The sequence below is a fragment of the Pseudochaenichthys georgianus genome, chromosome 22 (assembly GCF_902827115.2).
Source record: "Pseudochaenichthys georgianus chromosome 22, fPseGeo1.2, whole genome shotgun sequence".
NCBI classification, from domain to species: domain Eukaryota; kingdom Metazoa; phylum Chordata; class Actinopteri; order Perciformes; family Channichthyidae; genus Pseudochaenichthys; species Pseudochaenichthys georgianus.
The window spans coordinates 20144057-20163661 of NC_047524.1; the positions used below are offsets into that span (position 1 = coordinate 20144057).

Below are 19605 nucleotides of genomic sequence, written 5' to 3' on the forward strand. Positions count from 1 at the left end.
TTTAGCTCCGAAGCTACATAAAATGGGTGACGTTGTTTCTCCGTTTATTTTCTCAACATTTGTTTGTACAAGGCTTGCTGGATGGAACTGTCTAGAGTAGACTGTCCATTTCATCCACCTTTACACCTGCACCCATCAACTGTTAAAACCACCCGAGACATGTATACACTGAGCAGCCAGGGTGGGATGGAGAGCGAGCCAGGCTGTATGAGCAATGGTTTCCCTTGGGCGATAGGGAGTGAACTCTGGGTTAAAGAGCTCTTCGTGTCTTGGCGCTGGCAGAGAATAATGAAGTTGGAAGGTTCCTTGCAAGGAGGAAACCCAAGTCGACCATCGGGAGGAATGGAGAACTGCTAGTCAATCTTTGGGCATCCAGAGAGTGCTGAAAAAATAAGCAAGCCCACACACAATCTCTCCCAATGCTGCCTGGCCGATACACCACTTAGATTCCATTACATTCAGGATATGATGCATGTTATACTATTTTGCTGCTATTTCACAGACTGCGTAAACTGATGGAACTGATTAAATGGTCATTAAACTACCGTTTCTCTGCTCTTATCTTGACATACTTCACAATGAGTCCCTTTGCCCACATATCCTCTTTTGTTCATACAGCTGAGGCCTGTCAGCCAAATAAGCCTTGACGCTAATATCGTGCCAGGAAACATGTTATTTGGATACATTTACCTCTTTGAAAAAAAAACGATTTTCAAGAAAGCTTTAATTAAGCATGTTCACTAAGTGGATGCCAGGGCTACCTGACACAAAGCAATCAGGACCCTGCCTCTGTTTACGCTGGCTGCACGCCAAATGACTGAACCAACATGACAAAGCCCTGAGAGTAAGAAGTGGAGAAAAGAGATTATCTTGCTCGGAGATCAAACCACATACTGCTAAAGCACGGAGGGGGGCTGAGCAGGGAGAGGAGTGCTAATGAGCCTGAAAATGTTCCTCACCATAACACGAATATAGTGGTTGCCAAAGACCCTCCCCAATGCACTTCATATTTGTCACAAAGCCCAGGAAACTGTGCAGATATACGCACGTCATGCCCATCGCAGTTCAGCGGGGCAATCTACTGAGCCGGCAAAAGAAGGGAAACAACATCAATATCTTGTACAGACTGCAGAGTTATAGCAGTTTTTGTTGTGATGATGGATAGATTGTGCTAAAGGAAGACTATGACGAATGAAGTAGTGGACGCAGCTGGATGCATGTGCGGTCAGTGAGGGATTTTTTTTCACATCAAAACCCTCTTCTTATCGGCTCTTTGTGGGACTGAGATTTCATTCAGAAGAATCATATTGTGATAATGATCAGGCAATGTATGTCCTCTAAATTATCTATAAAAAGCAAAGAGATCTGGCTTCATTAATACCATGCAGTTCAAAGAAATGAACGCAGCTTTAATTATTTAACAGATGACTGTTCGCAGAATCAATTGCCTAGCTTGAGGTGCTGTGGACACTACATCAGAAGTTCGTAGCTTTCATCAAAGAAAAAGGCTCCACCCACTGATGAGCAGGTGGGATGCGCTACGCTAATTGTGTACCCACTATTTGCTCCATCTACCATGAAGGGAAACACAAGACACATGGCACCAACTGAACATCCAAGCAGCGAGCACTTTGGCCTGTAGCACCAGCTGTGTTTGCCTTTCCAATAGGGCCAGGAGAATAAGTGAGACCTTATGGCTACTGGGCCGAGGTAGGGCGGATCAATCTTAATTTCTATTGTTATAAGGATTGACCGGTGAGCAGGCTTAAGCAGAGGAGAGGGGGATGCACAATGGGGTATTTCCATACAAACAGGGGCTGTTGATCGCTTTAAAGAATGTGCCAACACCGTGTCGTCTTTCGAAGACATACGGAACAAAGAGGCTGTCCTCTCTAAGACGATAAGACAACTAATTGGTCACCCTTCAATGGGGTTCTCCAATGCAGCTGGATTGTCTTGATTATCAAATATCATACATATGTAGATCAATACACTAGCATATCGCTCTTTGTACCCAATACTACTCGTTTTCTCCGCCTCTTTGTTCATACATTTTGATAATCAAACTACTTCATCCACGGCTTGGAAATCACATGATCGTTCATTCAAATTGCTGAGGCAGCATCTCCTTCACCTTCCAGACTGATATATCGCATGCTCTCTGGTTAGCTCACAGGAATTACATGCACTGCTACTCAACTGCTGCCATGGGAGCATGTTTGCTTCATGCACACCAATCGCCATATGATGTATATGACCATCAATGGAAGAATGATAGTGGCATGTCTTGCAATTATTTCTTTCTTCAGGGTTAATGAAAGTCGTTGTCACATGTGAGGTTGTGTGGCGCCGTTTAAAGAGCTACCTCGCTCACTTCTCGACCTACACACCAATCACCTGCACTTTAACTCTTAATCCATTACCTCATTTGATACGTTGTTAAAGTGCCCACCACCATTTAATCTTCATTCTCTTTGAAAACCTTACAAGCCATTGTTTAGTAGGTGAGCAATTCAATTTAGAGCTACAGAATAATCTCTACAGAGGTCTAGGAGCTTTGGGTTGTTAAGAAGAGCATGAATGGGTGCATCGGTTCAGCTTGATGAGACCATGTCGCTCTGCTGAGCTGGTCAGTAGGTTCCCGTTTGTGCAGCAGAGAGGGGGATCTCGTGTTGAAGTAGATACAAAAAAGTGCAGCTGACTGAACAAACCCCTTAAAGTGGATGGGTAAGTGCGTGTTTCTGCAAACCTAGTAGCCTCAGCTAAACAAGTCAAATTCAGAAGCACTGAATTATGCAGCACAGACCGTAACCGTTCTGTAGTCACAGTGTTGGGTTATTATTTTGTCCAAACTGCCACTACAACACAGGATGGGTGTTAGTGAAAGCTCTTCCACTTGTAAGTTGTGTACACCAGGAAAGGGGTCAAGCCAATCATGTGTCTTTTCGTTGGGAGCCGCGATGAGTGCGGTAGCAAATGAGATTCTCAGCCAAGATGCTGTCAACACCAGCTTTTGGTTCACCTTCTTTTTATAGTAACCTCTCCAGACGCTGCAGGCCGTACACTACCAGCAAACACTTTGAAAGCCAAATATAATCTCAACCACAGAAGAAAGAAATAGAAACCTATAGGCCACTATTACGCTTGCCTCACTGTACTGTTTGCCCTGAACATACATAATCAAGGGAGTGGATATGCTGAGAATGGACAAAAAAAGTTTCAAGTCATATTGTCTCGAAGATGCCTCAGTCATGTGAAGTCCCTGTGGTTTCCCCCTGCAGTGCCTCTCTACCTAGACAGTAAAAGACCTTTATCCCCCGTGTGACAATAAGCACAGATGTTACCCATGCCTGATAAGTCACATGCACACCACCCTATATGGAGAAAAATGTGCCGGAGAGAAGACATGAAACATTGCCGTTTCTCAGCCAGTGTGCTTCAGAATTAACGACGACGGGCACTCACACACAGCTTTCCAAATGGCCTGCAAGAGAGTAGAGCAAATTCCAAGTTTCTCACTTGACGAAAGCCGCTATACTAGTCAATGACAAGAAGAGTCAAGTTGTTCTTCTCCCCATAACTCAAAAGTCACACATTCTATAGTAACAGACTGTTTAATGAGGGAAGTTCCTGTGGTGATTATGTCACCGTTAGATGATGTTATGGAGCCATTCCACTTAAATTAGACTTGAGATGAGCTGTAGAAGCCTGTGAAGCAACTCTGAGCCACCCAGAGAGAGGGTAGCATTACATATCACTTTGGACTGGTAAACAACTTTGAGATATAGACTGTCCTGCCAGCCTTATGTCATAACTCCCAACTCGTGACAATAGAAAATGCGAACGAGCAAAACACTATTATGGTTCCCATTAAAAATAAATTATCTGTCACGCTGAATCAGTTCCACTCAAGAAACAGAATAAAAACATAATGTTCCTTGTGGTCCAAGATTTCTTAACCGCAAAAATGTGACGCGAAAAGGCAAAAACATGCATGTGGTGCCATGGCTTCTGACCCAGTGATTGTGCTACTGGCGCACAGAAACAGTGTGCATGCATTAGAACAGCAGCAATTATGTATGAAAATAATAATTTTAGAGTCTATTATATTGTCAGAGGAGACTGAAATGTAAACCAATCAAAGAGCAAGTTCCCTTTCCAGAAAAATAAACCAAAGGCATTATTTTCTCTGCGCTCATGTTGGGCTGAGTCTAATTCTTGGGCAAGAACGATCCACATAAATAATAAAAGGCAGTTACAGTGCGTCCAAAACAAGAACAGTAAATAATCATTAATCCAATTAAGTACCATAAAACTACATTTCCTGACAAGTGAACTTGGTCAAATCAATGAATGCCAGCCAGCCTCTGTAAGTCAAACATTAGCCTGTTAATAATATTACAACCTTTCTAAGCTGTGTGCAAAGGCAGCAGGGCAGTCTGACTGACATTTCACCGCGAGGGATTCCATGACAAAGGCCCCAAAATGCCAAAAGGCCTGCCCAGCCCTTACTACTGTTCCTTGGGTCTGTTTTCTCAGGGCGGGCCCTTCCCTCCAGGGGTCCCGGGGCCCTTCCCTCCAGGGGTCCCGGGGCCCTTCCCTCCAGGGGTCCCGGGGCCCTTTTGTTACTTCTGTTTGTAGCTACAGAGCCCTTCCAGCACACGGCCAAAGAACAATACAGGCCGAATGTAAATCACATCCAAACATACCCCTTAATTTAAGGGAATTACCACCGCTAACAATCTCTCATAAATCAGAAGGAAGAAAGAGGAGAAATGAGGGTCACTGACACTGATGTGAGATACATGTTGAACATCTTCACACTCAAGTGATCTATTGTGTCAATGAAAGGACACCAAAATACCTTTGGATTGGAAACACAGCTGAGCATGCTGACCGGGTGTATTGTGTCTTTTTTATTACATAAAACTGAGATTTGAAACAGTAAATAAATAATGGACATTGCAATTATGAAAAAGTGAAAATCATCACTCACTTGCAGTTTTCGCATCTGACTAATGTAAAGAAGACAGGTTTTTACACGTATAGAAAAACTGCTGAATAACGACTCTTTACTTCTTACAGTGTAGGCTACTTGTACAATAAAACGCCTTACACCATGGGACAATTGTGTTTTAGAACATAGCAACTTTATGGTTTTTATAGGTAGGCTACATGATTTCAGTCATAGCTGCTGCAGCGAGAATTACCACTCACACCAGCCAATGAGAAGTCACTGGTGAAATAAATACTACACATCAGCCCCAAACTTCTCTTTACCGGGCAAACTTTGAGCGGTTATCCCGGTTGAAGATGCATTTCAGTGTTGCAGCGGACAAAGCGCTTTTACACAAATGAGCGGAGTCCTTTAAAACCAACGTGACAGGGAAATAAGTTCGCTTCCAACTCACCGGTTAATGTCTCCTCTCATAAAACATATTTCTCGGAGTATTCACGTGCTTCACTCTTTGCCACGGCTCGATAACACGTCGTTGCATTTAATAGAAATATAAAAATCGGATTTTCTCGGAGCGTACTTCCACGGTTCTTCTGTTTCCACAGCAAATGTTCCTGGGACGGAGCGCCAAGAGACTGCGGGCTCCTCCCAGACAATGTGGGGTTAAACTCCGCCTTCCGACGGACTCTGGTGGGGGATGGCCGTGTGCTTCAGACAGCAGCCACACCGGGGGATTAATGAGAAGCCTATATCTATATGTCTTGAATGAATGCATTAGGTGAATTGGGGGTTCACAAACACTGGTTCGTGGACATTCATGAATCCCCTTGCGGAGATTTCAAGGTCCTCCCAAATTAACTAGTTTGTTTACATGGTCATTTAAGTTAAATTAAACGGACATACACTGATAAATACAACTCTAACGTTGAGATTTAGAAAATTAAGTTATTATTGTTATATCTTTGCTTGTGTCGTGTTTTTTAATAAAAATGGGTGAGGATTGAAGGGGCATTATGAAGATGTTATTTGCTTTGTGGGAAAGGGATTCAGTTTTTTGGACTCACTTTTGGTACCAGTTTATTTTTGTGTCATCGTGTTCTTAATGCAGTCAGTCAGTATCCCGTCAGTTTACATTGGATTAACCCCAATCACAAATGATGATGTATTAAACTGCACTTGCTGGATCCTTTCATTGCCAAACAAACAGAGGAACCACCTGGATTTCATCAACTGTACAACATGAGTATACAGTTACAGCCAAGATAAAGTAGACTCTTTTAGTTTTGACCTTAGCTTGGCTAAGAATCCCCCCAAAAAGCACTATCCACAACTTTATTGAAAACCAAAAAAGAATTGAGTATAGCCATTTTGTGCAATGTAGTGAAAATATGGAAAAAGTCAGGTGCTTCCTTAATCTGTCCATCAACTTTATGGATATACAAAACTTACTAATAACCTAAGTAGCCCTTTGAAACAGTAAGGGCGCAGACTGATCCAAAAATAGTTATGTTGAATAGACAGTTGTGTTAACACTACATCGAATGTGTGCTTCACATACGTGTTCACACAAAGTTGTATGTGCGTGCAGTCCATGTAGATCCTCGCAGATATAGGCAGATAAGACAAGATTGCACATTCAAACATACGTGATTTTTTATCAGGTTTTACTTTTTCACCCACTTTTAGTGTTACATTTAGATCTGTAGTCCTATGAGGATCTGTTTGGCGGGCCCTTGACTTAAAACATGTCCTACCTTTAGGTTCTCTGACAGCTGTTTTGCTTGGAAAGGTGAACAAGGTGAGCATATTTTGCATAGCACTAACAACCCTGTCTGTCACATGGAGTAATGAACTGATAGGAAACAGGTTTGGTTTCCTCAGAAAATTGAACAGAGAAGAGAATGGTCATTGTTATTCTTTCACAGAGCGTCTAAGTATTCATCCCTCCCTTTCATTTTCTCTCTATCATTGTCAGTCATGCACAACCAAATGCCTCCCCTCCCTGATAAGACAGTTTCGCTGAGCAGGCCTTCCTTCCTACAATCTCTACAGCAATGCTCGTAAACCAAAATCCAGCCTTGTGTTTCATAATGTGGCTCTTTGGCCAGGCGTGTCGGCCCAGCCAGACCTGTCTAATCTGCATATCAGCCTCTTTACAGCTGCTATAGTGGGGTCTCAATGGAGATCCTATCTGTCTGCTGCCCATTGTAGCCAAAGATACTGCATACTCCACTCCTTTCATTATAGATCAATCTGGATCTGTTTACAGGAGCCTCAAATGCAACTTTTACCTGTATTTAGCCACAGGGTATTCAGTAATTAGTCAAAATCAACATATCCTAATATGCATCTTCAGAAGTGGTAAAGAGTTATGCAGACAATGAGGTTGTGAATCCCTGTGTGGAAGCCAACACTGATGTAACCCCAGGATCAGAAATCAGAAATACTCTTTTTTATTGGTCCAGAAGAACCATTATTTTCAACCATGATCACTGGGTGTTCCCAATGACGTGGTGCAGATCTCCACCCAGTATGTGTTGTTGTTCAGTGCTGCATACTGGATATTTTCTGGCCATATAGAGGCTCTCTGTGCCGTCTGGCAGCTTTCCGGAGCTCTGGTCGCTGCGCATCTCATTAAACATAATTGGCTCTGACGGACATCCTGCCACCCATCTCCACTTTCTGACAAAAGACAACAACCCTGAGAAGGTCTTTTCCATAAAGTTACAAAAGAACAACTGGAAGAGGATCAGTGATGATTGAAATATTGGTATTGCCAGTTTAATGCTTTAAAACACAGCAGGGAGCAGAAAAACAGTGAGCTAGGCCAGCAGTTTCTTTTGTTTTCTGCCGACGCGAAACAAATGTGAAGATAGGCAGGTATGGGCACACACACACTCACACTTATCAACACCTCAGCACCTTCTCCTTCCTTTAAATGAGGCTTCTTAACAGTGCAGCCATCCTGTCACCCCTTTGTCCTGCTATTATGGCCACTCTAATAGTATGTGTATCTGAGTGTGTTACTGTATGTGAGAGTAGGGGAGGGGGGGGGTCAGATCCCCTGCTAAGTGATTTTCTCACCCTCCTCACTGCTGCCTATTGTACCGATGTGACATTATTACTACTGTATGAAAGTTGTTGTTCTGCGCCCACGCGTTATTACCTTGCTCATTTGTCATGAAGCCTTTAATGACTCGCTGTGGCTCAGTGAAAATGGTCTTATACTGTTTTTTCTTTTAAAGCAGGCAGGCTGGTTCTGAAGGGGCTCTGCTGCTGTCTGGAGGGGAAGATGCTTTCCGTCCGGAGAGAAGTTGTCATAAGGTGGGAGACACAGGGAGGGCTATAATCAGACACCCTCCCGCCACACCCTCAAACAACTCCTCACTTGTTGTTGCATAGTAGCCAACATTAAAGCACTAACACACACAAAGAGGCGGTGGTAGCAGCTAACACAATAGACAAAGAAAATCAAAGAAAAGAGGACACAAGGGAAGATATGGTCTGAAAAAGCCAGGCCTTCTTGGAAAGGCTTTTAATTGAAGCAGGCAGATCTGATCCAAGTGATAGCTTGCAGACCCCTGAGGGCCTAAGTAATGCAAAATCAATGGCGACAACGAGTGAACTGTGTGTCACAGCAGCCAACCTCTCACAACAGTGTTATTCGGGCCTTTAAGGACAGACGCAGCACTTAAAGCCTCTGATTTACCACCCTATAAATGGGACTTTATTAACGTTAGATAAAATATTAACCTTTTACTTAAATTATGTTAAAAAGAGGACAACACACTGCCATTTTGGACAAATTCCTTAGACTGTGGACCTGTGAAAACCACTCCGCCACAGTTTCATTGTGTGCAGTAATAGTAGATGATGACAGAGCCCTTGTTATCGGAGGATATATTGGAGAAGGAAACTATATATGTGATGGATCTGTCCCACTCATGTTGCATCATCTGTCTGTCTGACTGGATGTGCCATTACTGAGAGGGGGGGGGGGGGGGGGGGCAGGGTGTGCCTGCAGCTGTTGATTACTTGAGTTCTAGGTGAAGAAACTGTCACGAGGGTGAGACAGAGTGAGGAGTTGAATTAGGTTTTTCTCTTTTCTCCCGTGTATGGAGAAAAGATTGAGAGAGCCACTTGATGAATGGCAGGATAGGACTGTAAAACAAAGAAAAGTCAAGTGAAAGTGTGGAAAATAGAGGCAACATTTGCACCTGAGGACACTGCAAAGAAAATGTGATTGTGCTGGAGTTTTTCAAAGAAGTTCACACAAGGAGCTGATGAAAGCAGGAGACATAATGAAAGGAACTAACCAAAACGGATACTACATTGTGCAGCATTAATTAATACTGTGTGTGTAACACACAACAATACACTGTAAAGCAGTAGTTCCTAGCCTGTGATGGAAAATAATAAAAAATGGAGAGAATAATGTGGAAACTAGTTTGACTGCTGCCTAATAGTGACACTGTTCCACATCACCTTCCAAGAAACATTTCTGAGTCGCAATTTGACATTTTATACTGTCTGAAAATCACCAACAATAATGAATGAATACAAATCAGGCAATGTTTTTATTCCCTTTTACTCTTTTATCACTTTTTATGCAGTACAGGAAACTGGATATGCATTTATTTTAGCACAACTTATGTCATGTGTTGGGCGAACCAACACGCCACTGTATGACAATGTTCACGAACCATAAAGTCAATCCAGTTTAAGGAATAACCCAATACTTGCTAGCCCGGATACTCTGTGGATACATAAGAGCATCTGTTGTGTGAAATCCCTTAAGGCTAAAGTACTACACAGAGAAAACTCAACTCACAACAGATCCCTGTGAGCCCCGAAGTCTTACCTGCCTGAGTTTCTATTTTCTACCATTTACAAACTCCTCTGAGGTGAAATTGCCCACCCACCTACATTAGCTCAAAAACATCAGGCTGCCTGGATTCTCTCTCTAGCTTTTAGGGTGAGTGACTCAGCAGGGACTGACAAGAACATCGCTTATCCTAAAAAAAAACATGTTTGTCTTCCCATCAGGCCGTGTCAAAGCTGGCATACAGTGGCACAGCACCATGTCCAAAGATAGAAAGGAAAAATATTACTAATGGACGGATGATGGACAGCTCACCGACGCACAGACCTCTAACTGAATATGCAACCAAAGAAAATACAAACATGTGCCTGTTTTTCTACATCTTCTATTACCAAAAGTAGGCCAGAATTGACAATGACAGAGCATGTGATGTACAACATGAGATAGGAACGGATACAAATGATTGAGAGACTGTGAGAAGGATTACTTTAAGAAAGGAAAATCAGGACTGGACAAGTCTTGTCTTTTATAGACTCACAGAAAGAGAATAAGGAAGCAGTCTGTAGCTGTGGGCTGGCGTGACAATTTAAGCTGCTTCAAATCTCTTTACTCCTGGTCGAATGAGTGCAACCCCAGCCAGAGGCCAGCGGAGGGGAATCCAGAGCAAATAAAGGGACACTTAATTAAGTTAACATAAGCTAAAACGGAGTCAAGTGAGAATAACTTATTACAGGGCAACAAACGTACGTTGACAATCAAAAGCTCCATTGGGTCAAAGCCAGAAAGGCAGCAGCTGATTCTAATGATCCAAATGCAATCATTCACTCTGAAGTGTAATGAGATTTGTATTGGGCGGTGCTGAAGCTAGATTCAGCTTATTCTAATTCAATAATGGACACCGAAAATAAGCCATATAATTCAGACACAAACAACTTGCAGCAGAAAGGTGAAAGCATAGTTTGACAAATGTGTTAATTGCATTCTTTAATTGCAACACGCAACCTCACAATAACTTTGTCACCTCTTAATGTAGCTATGATTGGGATAACGCTGGCCTTTGTGGCTCCCTAGCATGATATCGAAGGTGTTAGAAACGAACGGGCTCCATTAGGACTGCAGTGGTCCCTGAGCCGGTACGCTATAATGGTAAGGTTCCCACAGCCATTACCTCCTCGCTCCCCGCTGAGAAACACTTTCACACCCATGTGAAGGGAGCATAGCACAGGGTTGTTAAAAGTACCTTGTTAAAATCTGCTCATTTCACTTGCTTAATTAGAAACACTCCCGCTGCTCCTGAGTCTTTCCCACAAAATCATCATCTAGGACGCAGAGAAACAGAAAGCAACCAAACCCAAGAAGCGAGGTGGTTGTCTGTCTGGCTGCTCAGGTTTTAAACAAAGTAGGAAAATGAACGACCTGGAGCTGAAAGCTGACACTTCCTCCCTAAACTGTCTGGACTGGTTTGTTTACAGGCCCCGTGGAGGCGTTCTTGGCTACAATGCATTAGTTTGTGTGCCATTAGGGGCTTACATTTCCACGCTTTTGTCTGCGTTTTAGTCCGTCAGGCGTTTTTTTATGTCTCCTTGGGGATAACCTTCAGTTATTATGGCAGGTGTTTCAAGCGTTTTGGTTTTCCACACAGTGCAACAGAGAAGCCTTTGGAGAAAACAAAAGTAGGATGAAACTGTGTAACGCTTTAAAATAGTTAGCATGTCTTACTGGGACCACACATTACTTCCAAAGGACATCATTTGCTAACTTTATTAGTTTGTAAGGTTAAGGTTCATGACTATTAACTGTGTTGTACAGGACGCCATTCCTGGATGCTAGCTTTGTTTATGCTAGCATTAGCGACTCTGTCACGAGAGTGTCTGAAGCTTCCAAAGCTATGATTGTCCTTGTATTTTGTTTGAAATGAGTTTTTATGAGATTAATATTAAGCTATTAAGGTCTATTTCAAAAGGCACACTTCTTGGACTGTGCATTTACCTTGAGGAGCTGTGAACAAAAAGAAAAAGCACTCAACACGTTTTCCAATTTGCAGCAGGAGGTCTCCCCGGGTGTTTGTGTTTATTACAGCAGCTCTTTGTGCGTGTTAGTGGAGGGTGTATGTGTGTGTTTACCTATTAGCCTATTTAGCTAATAATAGCTAATGGATGTGAGACTTTTCATTTGGGCTGTGAAATCGGATTAGTTCTCCTGTGTGTTTCTGTGTGCAGGCATGCGTATGTGTTCAATTTGGCAACAGTGTGTGTATAGACGTAACCTCTTCATAGAAAGGGCACAGAATATGACTCAGGAGACAACTGGGATTGTGTGTTTGCACGGACAAAATAACCAAAAACTAAATAGTATATGAGAAAAAGTGAAGCACCCCCCCTTCAAAGAAGCGGCTGCGGTACAAATCCAGAACTGTGGGTAACAGGATATTGCAGCTTTCTGTAAGAAGGAAGGGCTCAAAGTCTCCCCATTCTAAACAGGTTTAATGTTGTTTGGGTCTGGTGATTTGGGAGGTCCTAGAAAGCATTTAAGCTTGTACTGATGTTCCCAACATGGGCAACTGCTGGAGGGCCCAGAACATAAAGAGGCCTGAAAGCTACAGGCTTATGTCAAGCAGTTGGAAAATTGCTTGTTTTTTTTACTTCTGTATTTTTCTTTTACATACTCCTACTACACAGTAAAGGCCAGTTCAATGGTGAATACAAGCTTAAACTGTACAAAGAGTGGAAGTAACATGGGCTCAAACATGTCATTAGTTATGCCCTGGAGCCAGATAGCAAGTTAATCCAGCTTTCTCTTTCTATTTAGGTCTCCAGCCTTGACCTGCTTTTGTTGTGAACTAATAACTATTCTGTCACATGTTTTTTTTTCCATTGATTTATTGCGTTTGACTTGCTCTAGGTCTGATTATTGTAGTTAAACCAATGGTGATTTACCAGTGATGGGACTCCAGTGCTCCATGTGAACATGTTGGCTGAGATAACACTGAGTCAATTGAAAAAGCACAACAGGATTAATCTAACCAGTGAGTAGCAATAGTTTGTAACAGCTCTGATACAAACTGGTCTGGTCATCTAGATGCCAATAATGGTTATTTTGGGACTTTATCTTTGCCCTGTTTGAAATCAAAAGATTAGTACCCTTTGGAATAAACGCTGGCCACTTCAGATGTATTAGACTATTATTAAACCTTAAAAACATACAAACCCATTTCCTATGTGGTATAAACCTCAAACCATTCATTAAAATGTGATATTGGTTACATTGGTTACTCTTCAGGATGATGGAAGCTAATGTTGATTATGACCTTTTTCTGTTGTTTTGTCCATCTCCTGTTTTTATTCTCGCACCTCCTACCCGTTCACATGGCAACATAACTAGGCAGTAAGACCCACGTTAAAATAAGGTGGAGTTATCCTTTTCCTGTTGCTTGGCCTCCACCACTCTCCCCCTCTTTCCTACCTCCCCCATCCTCAGTCAGCCTCCCCCACTTAACTCCCCATCCCAGCTCAGAATGGTTTCATCTGACCAGAAATTCAGATTCATGTTTCTCATTTTCTCCCTGGTGTCTCATGAGACACTCAGGTTGTGGGGGGAGGAAGACGATGGGGGAGGACGAAAATGGCAGAGGAGCAGAGTGTCTGCTTACTTATTAGCAACGACTTAAACCGTCTGCACTTCCCCCCGACCCTCCTCTGCTTTCCCCGCAAAGGTCACGACTGGCTCCTGTCCTGAGATTAGCTTCCAGTTGAAAATCACTTTATTCTGACATGTGTTGCAGGATAGTTGTACTGCATTATAGTCCGTGTTCTAGTTATGTCAGTTGTTTGGCATCAGTGCCCATTTCAAGCTCCTCCATGTTTCCCCTGATATGTCATTACTTCTGGCATTTGCTTTGTCATTAGCATACACTTTGCAGAAAAAAGCATCATTATTCAACGTCAGAAGATTTAAATGTTGGCAGCAAAAAACTGTTTGTGTTTTATTACAGATTAAATAAAATACCATTTAACACAATTATGCAGATGTATTCAGGCTGCCAAATGGAGTCACACATTTAGAATGAAACAAAAACAGAGAAAGTAGTCCCTAACTGTTTGACATAATATTTCTATAATAGTTTTTACACAATAAAATTAATTTTCAGCTGCTAAAACCTCTCTGCTTTTAATGAATGACCTTTACGCAACAAAGAAAATGTAAGTAAGTGCTCGGAGAAGTTCACAAACGGACAGAAGATAGTTTTATACGAGTCAATATTCTTATTATAGCAGGTAACAGCACCAATTACCATTTTCCTCTAAAAGGGTGAATTCACTTAAGGTGAATTTCCTGCAGTTTGAAGTGTAATTCAGTGCTCTCTATAGCCTCTTCAGACATGAAGGAAACTCAACCTCAAATAACCTTATTTTTTAAATGCATTCTTATTTGGTTTTATGAAACTGGCATCCTATTGGGAGGCTCAGTTGCCAGGGAATCTAACCAGACCACGAAGCGCTTCACTGGAGAGTAAAACAAAAAAAAGATGGAGACTGGAGAGGCAAAGGGATAAAAAAGGATAAGGAGAGGAAGCAGGGGGAAAGAATAATGAGGGGAAGAATAGGGGGGAGAGGTGGAAAAGTCCCACCATGGAGAGACGGTAGGGAGACAGAACAGATGCATTATGGGATGAGGTGGTGGGAATCGCAGCGTCAGCTCTGCTCATCACTCATTTCATTTGCAGAGGCTGCGGGGCCAAGCATGTATGGTTTTTATTATATTACATCCAAAAAGGACAAAGGGATGAAATAAATTGTATTATATAAATGTTATGATGATCATTTATTTGTTTACCCACCTGATCATTTACAACTATGTCTCAATGAGAATTTAAAGGTCACCTATTATGCAAAATCCACTTGTTCATGTCTCTTCTACATCAACATGTGTCCCCTCTTCTTCATGTCTCTTCTACATCAACATGTGTCCCCTCTGTGTAAAGAGACTCTGAGAGTTTCAGGAACAAAGATTCGCTCACTTTTTGTTCTGATCCATTTATATAAAAACCTGTCTGAAAATGAGCTGAACAGATTTAGGCCACTTTATGATGTCATAACAATTTGTTTGGCTTGTGTAACCATTAGCCAATCACCAACCAAGGTAACCCCCCCCCCACCATTGTGTTCTTTTTAACAAAATATCTCTCAGAGGGGTGTGGGGAGTGGCTCCTTATTTTCATCTCAAGTAACAGCACTTTTGAAACAGGGCTGAAACAGAGGGGATTATGGGTAATGCTGCAATGCATGATCTGTTTGGTATATCGAGCCAAACACTTCAGAGACATGTTTTTATATATCTGAGACCTATAATATATTGATGAAAAACAGTATAATCGGCGACCTTTAAAGGAAAAATAATGACAAAGGGGGACAGGAAGGAAGAGGCTGAGAGTATTTCCCCTACATCTCCTCGAGGTCACGGACTTCTCAACCCTGATTACAGACACACACACACACTCTATCCAACACACTGGTGTGACAGCTGCTGTCGGTAGGCCCTGTCACACTGCAGTCTCTGCTGGGGCCGGCCGTCACAGATGTTTCTCAGCGAGGTCCTCCCCTCCAGTCCATCCTTCCACCCTTGGGAGGGTTCAGAAACGGCGGTCCGGAGAGACAGGAAATCTGTTCCCTCTCTTTTGAACAGGCCAGGAGATCCATATCACACACACACAGACACACACACTCCAGAGCTAACTGCCAAATTAAACAGAAAGTGTGTCTGTGTGGGTGGGATAATATAAGTGGCTGTGTGTAGGTGTATGAGTGAAAAGTGTGTGTGTGTGTGTGTGTGTGTGTGTGTGTGTGTGTGTGTGTGTGTGTGTGTGTGTGTGTGTGTGTGTGTGTGTGTGTGTGTGTGTGTGTGTGTGTGTGTGTGTGTGTGTGTGTGTGTGTGTGTGTGTGTGTGTGTGTGTATTTGCTATGTGTGTGTGACAGCCTGGAGATCCCTGATGCCTGCTGGTCATTAATAAACATGATCATGAATGTTTAATCCCCATCAGCGGGGTGGCAGGGGAATCCTTGTGGGTGATATTGACAAAGTGGCACACACACACACACACACTGTCACACACACACTGGACAGATTGGAGGACAGCAGGAGGGAGGGTTTGAACGCGGGTTAACTACTCCTGAGCAGGACACTGGCTCAATTCTGCTGTCTTAAAATAAAGAAAGGGGAATTTTACATTTGAAATACAAACTGTTCGAAGACTCTTAATATACGGGTATTTCTTTGTGTCTAAAGGTAATGCTGTCCAAGTACACATTTCAAATTCAGAACATGTACGATGACGGGTGTTCTTTGTCAGATTTAGCCCATTTCCTCTAATAAAGAAAAAAGAACAAAGTGTGAAGATGGGCCTGAGTCACTGAATACGTTCCCCTTATGTCAGAAGTTTTATAAGAAAGAGAATCTTGAAACAAGAACAAAGTGTGACAGTGTTAGGATTAAGATGTACCACAATGCAACACAGTCTCACAGCATTTCGTGTTATACTGACGAAATACCGTGAGACTGGGTTGCAACACAACACAGTATAACAAATAGGATGAGGAAGTATTATCTTGCCTTAAATCTAATATGATCTGAAACACTGATTATTTGGCATTCATTATTTTTGTTCCAACAACTATCGCAATGTCCTTCTTGTAATATGATGCAGCGCCTTTCAGAGTGGGAACTAACAGGTAGAGAAACCAATCAATCAATGCCTTTAAGGATCAATACCAGCGTGTCAATAGAAAAAGCACTTTGCAACAAGTTGTTGTTTAAATTCCCAAGGTTACAGCATTGCAGCGTGATGTCACTGTTACCAATGTTCCTTGGGTAGTAATCAATACACCCGTAGTGACTTGAGATGTGTGACAGCCAAGAGACACAACAGTGCTACAGTCTACTTCACTTCTGTCTGAGACACATATTGGCTTGTTTTGACCTAAAGATGGGTTTATAAACTAGAGAATGGATTTATTTGTCTGAGTTTAATTTTCCATTGCTCACCCTATAAGTTAGTATGCCAGTCAGGAGTACATCATTTTAATGTCAGAATAGCGCTTGTCCTGTAGGCAATATGCTTGTTTACTCCATGGAAGTGAAGAGGAGTTAGAAAGTAAGTCATGTAATGATATGTAGTAAAACTGCAGCTAATGAGCCATGGCCTATACACTGCAGAAGACATGCTGGACTTATTCTGCACAGCCCTGAAGCCCCCCCCTAGCATCACAGTGCTGGTTGCTTTTTATTAAAATGTTATATTAAACATATCAAATGTTTGATTTTAGTTCAGTTTCAACTCACTTTTGGTGATTTTTAGAGTAGCTTTTCAATCCACGGATTGATCAGACACAAGTCGGCTTAAAGGAGGAGATGTTGTGTAATATTGGCCTAAAAGTCTGGCGGCTTAATTTAAAATAACTTCAGTATCTGCCTTCAAAAGCCCCCAGGTCAGTCCAACTCTACTTCAGACGCCTGCTAGGATTCCATAAGTGATTAACACGTCTGAAAAACATCAGGCGCAGACACCACCGGGTTTGATCCTTACACATCTTTCGTCTTTCCCTACATCATGCACTCCCTACTGTGTGATTCTGGTGAGTCAGGAATTTCCTATCTTGTTTCATCTGACACCGTCTGCTCCGTCTCTCGTGCACACTTCTGAGTGACGCCTCCGACTCCCAGGAGGTACTCTCTTGCCAGCGTAAACAAACAGGCAGAGTACGGCGGGGGGCCCTCAGGGCTAATTACCAGCTAGCACCATGCTAACAAAAAACAAGAGCGGGGAGAACAAATAAGAGTCATGTGTGTGGGCGGGTAGACACACACACTTCACGGAAACAATGAGGCTTGTTGTGTTGGTGGATGAACCAGGTGTCACATCTGCAGGAAGAACCTGAGTCAGCCTTTTAATAGGCAGCTTTTATAAGGTCTTCTTTTCCAAATGATGACGGATACGCAGAGGTAGACGACACATGAGAACAAAGAGGGGGTATAACATGTCTGTTACGTGAATGTGTGAGGTTCAATCCCTCTCTAGCTGCAGAGGAATGCAAATACATAATGATAAAAAGTGATGTAAATGCAGAGGGAAGATTGTTAAATGATGCGCCCACTCGCATGAGACTGATGCAAGACTGACAGCTGGAGACCTGCCTGTCTTTACTGATACATTTCATGTTTCAGACACAAAGTGCTGAGCTATCAAACGCTCATCCAGCTTGCTCAGCATCTCAGCTACCCCCCCCCAACACACACATATCCTTGTCTTTGTGTCGGCAGATTTAATAAGCTCCCCTGTCACCCACATTACACACACCACTCCGCCTGCCGTGAACCATGCCTCTGAAAATCATAAAAAAGGTGTTTGTAGCTCATTTTCATCTCCTTGACTACCCTCTCCTGCATTTTCCCCCCAGACTCCTCCCTGTGTCTGTTTGACCTTTAACCTCTTATGACCCCACAGTGCACCCAGGATGAGCGGCAGACTGTTTGAGAGGAGAAGCAGGAGCGCCAACAGAGCAGATAGTCGCATGTAAACAGATGATGTATGTTTACTGACACCGGTGCCACTAACAGAAGATTAGGGACTAACAGCGTTAACAGTGACAACAGACATCGATTGTAAAACGGGAGTGTACCGTCTCTGCCTGTGTAAACCAAATTCCCGCAAATGGGTTTAATTATAGTTACAAATGTGGCACCGCTGCCAATAAAACACGCACATTTAGTTATGTGTGTCGGAAAAAAGGTATTCAGTGACAAGCTTGTAGACCCCTGATAACACACACACACCTTCTCAGTATGCAAACACACACTGATTTGGCAAACACAGTCCTTCTCTCATTCTGCTTCCGGTTTGAGGGGGGAGGGGGGGGGGGGAAAGAAGAAAATACTTGCTAACAAATCCCCAGAGAGAAGTTGAAATGAAAAGTACTCATGAACGTTGAGGTGAAATACGAGACATATTGCTACATTACAAAACTAAAGTGGAGCGGCACTCTCTCTGAAGAGGAGAACAATCAACAAGCTGGAAATGAGTTTGTATTGGATGAACCTTCTGTCTATCACTGGGGAGCCTAAAGAAAGAAACATCAACACACATGCTAAGCTAACACGTCCATGTTTATAATTCATCGTGAAGTACTAACTGGCCATATGGTGGTTCAAATAAAGGTCTTTGGCAACCGAAATCAAAAGGACTGAAGTGTTGACGGGACTTGTGCTGCAGTTGTACTTACTTTATCTACGAGAGGATGGTTATGTCAATGGGATGAGTGACTAATCGGATGTTGTGTGTCGTGGGAAAAACATGTAACAATGAGCTGGGTAGAAATACACGTTTATTTTCAGCCAATGGGAGAATCACTGCTCTAGGTATGGGCAGTCTTTCAGTCGATTGGTGTCAAACACTTTGAAATACCATCATTAGATATTTTACTATGGAATGTTGTGCAGGTGTTCATGGTCCCCAGAGGATGAATCCTTGTGACTTTTGGGAGCCGTTGACTCATCTTATAGCCCCACCATGAGGTCCATTTGTGCTAGACGAATAATTAGTGATCACCTAAGTCTTAAGAATCCATCCTCTGAGGACCATGAATATACCAATGTCATTTCATCCATCCAACAGTTGTTGGATGTCCCAACCAAAATCGTTCAAATGACTCATTAAAACATGATTGTACCCGTCACCTGTTGTGTATTTATTCACAGTGTTTTCTGTCTGTTTGAGGAAGGCCATAATCGCAACAGCATCGGCCTCTCATCTTTCTGCGGTGTGATTTATTTCCTT

General features: G+C 42.6%; 1 protein-coding gene across 3 annotated transcripts in view; it reads right to left on the minus strand.

Moving 5' to 3' along the window:
- Nucleotides 1-19605, minus strand: part of tiam2a (TIAM Rac1 associated GEF 2a) — a 123971-nt gene that overhangs the window by 64325 nt on the left and 40041 nt on the right. Inside the window, exon 1 of one of the 3 annotated variants that reach the window (XM_034111353.2) lies at nucleotides 5412-5655. The exons of 1 other annotated variant lie outside the window; for it this stretch is intronic. The gene's annotated coding sequence lies outside the window, so the exon portion shown is untranslated. Of the gene's footprint in view, nucleotides 1-5411; nucleotides 5656-19605 lie in introns of those variants that run through there. One more of the 3 variants, XM_034111354.2, reaches the window with a different exon arrangement.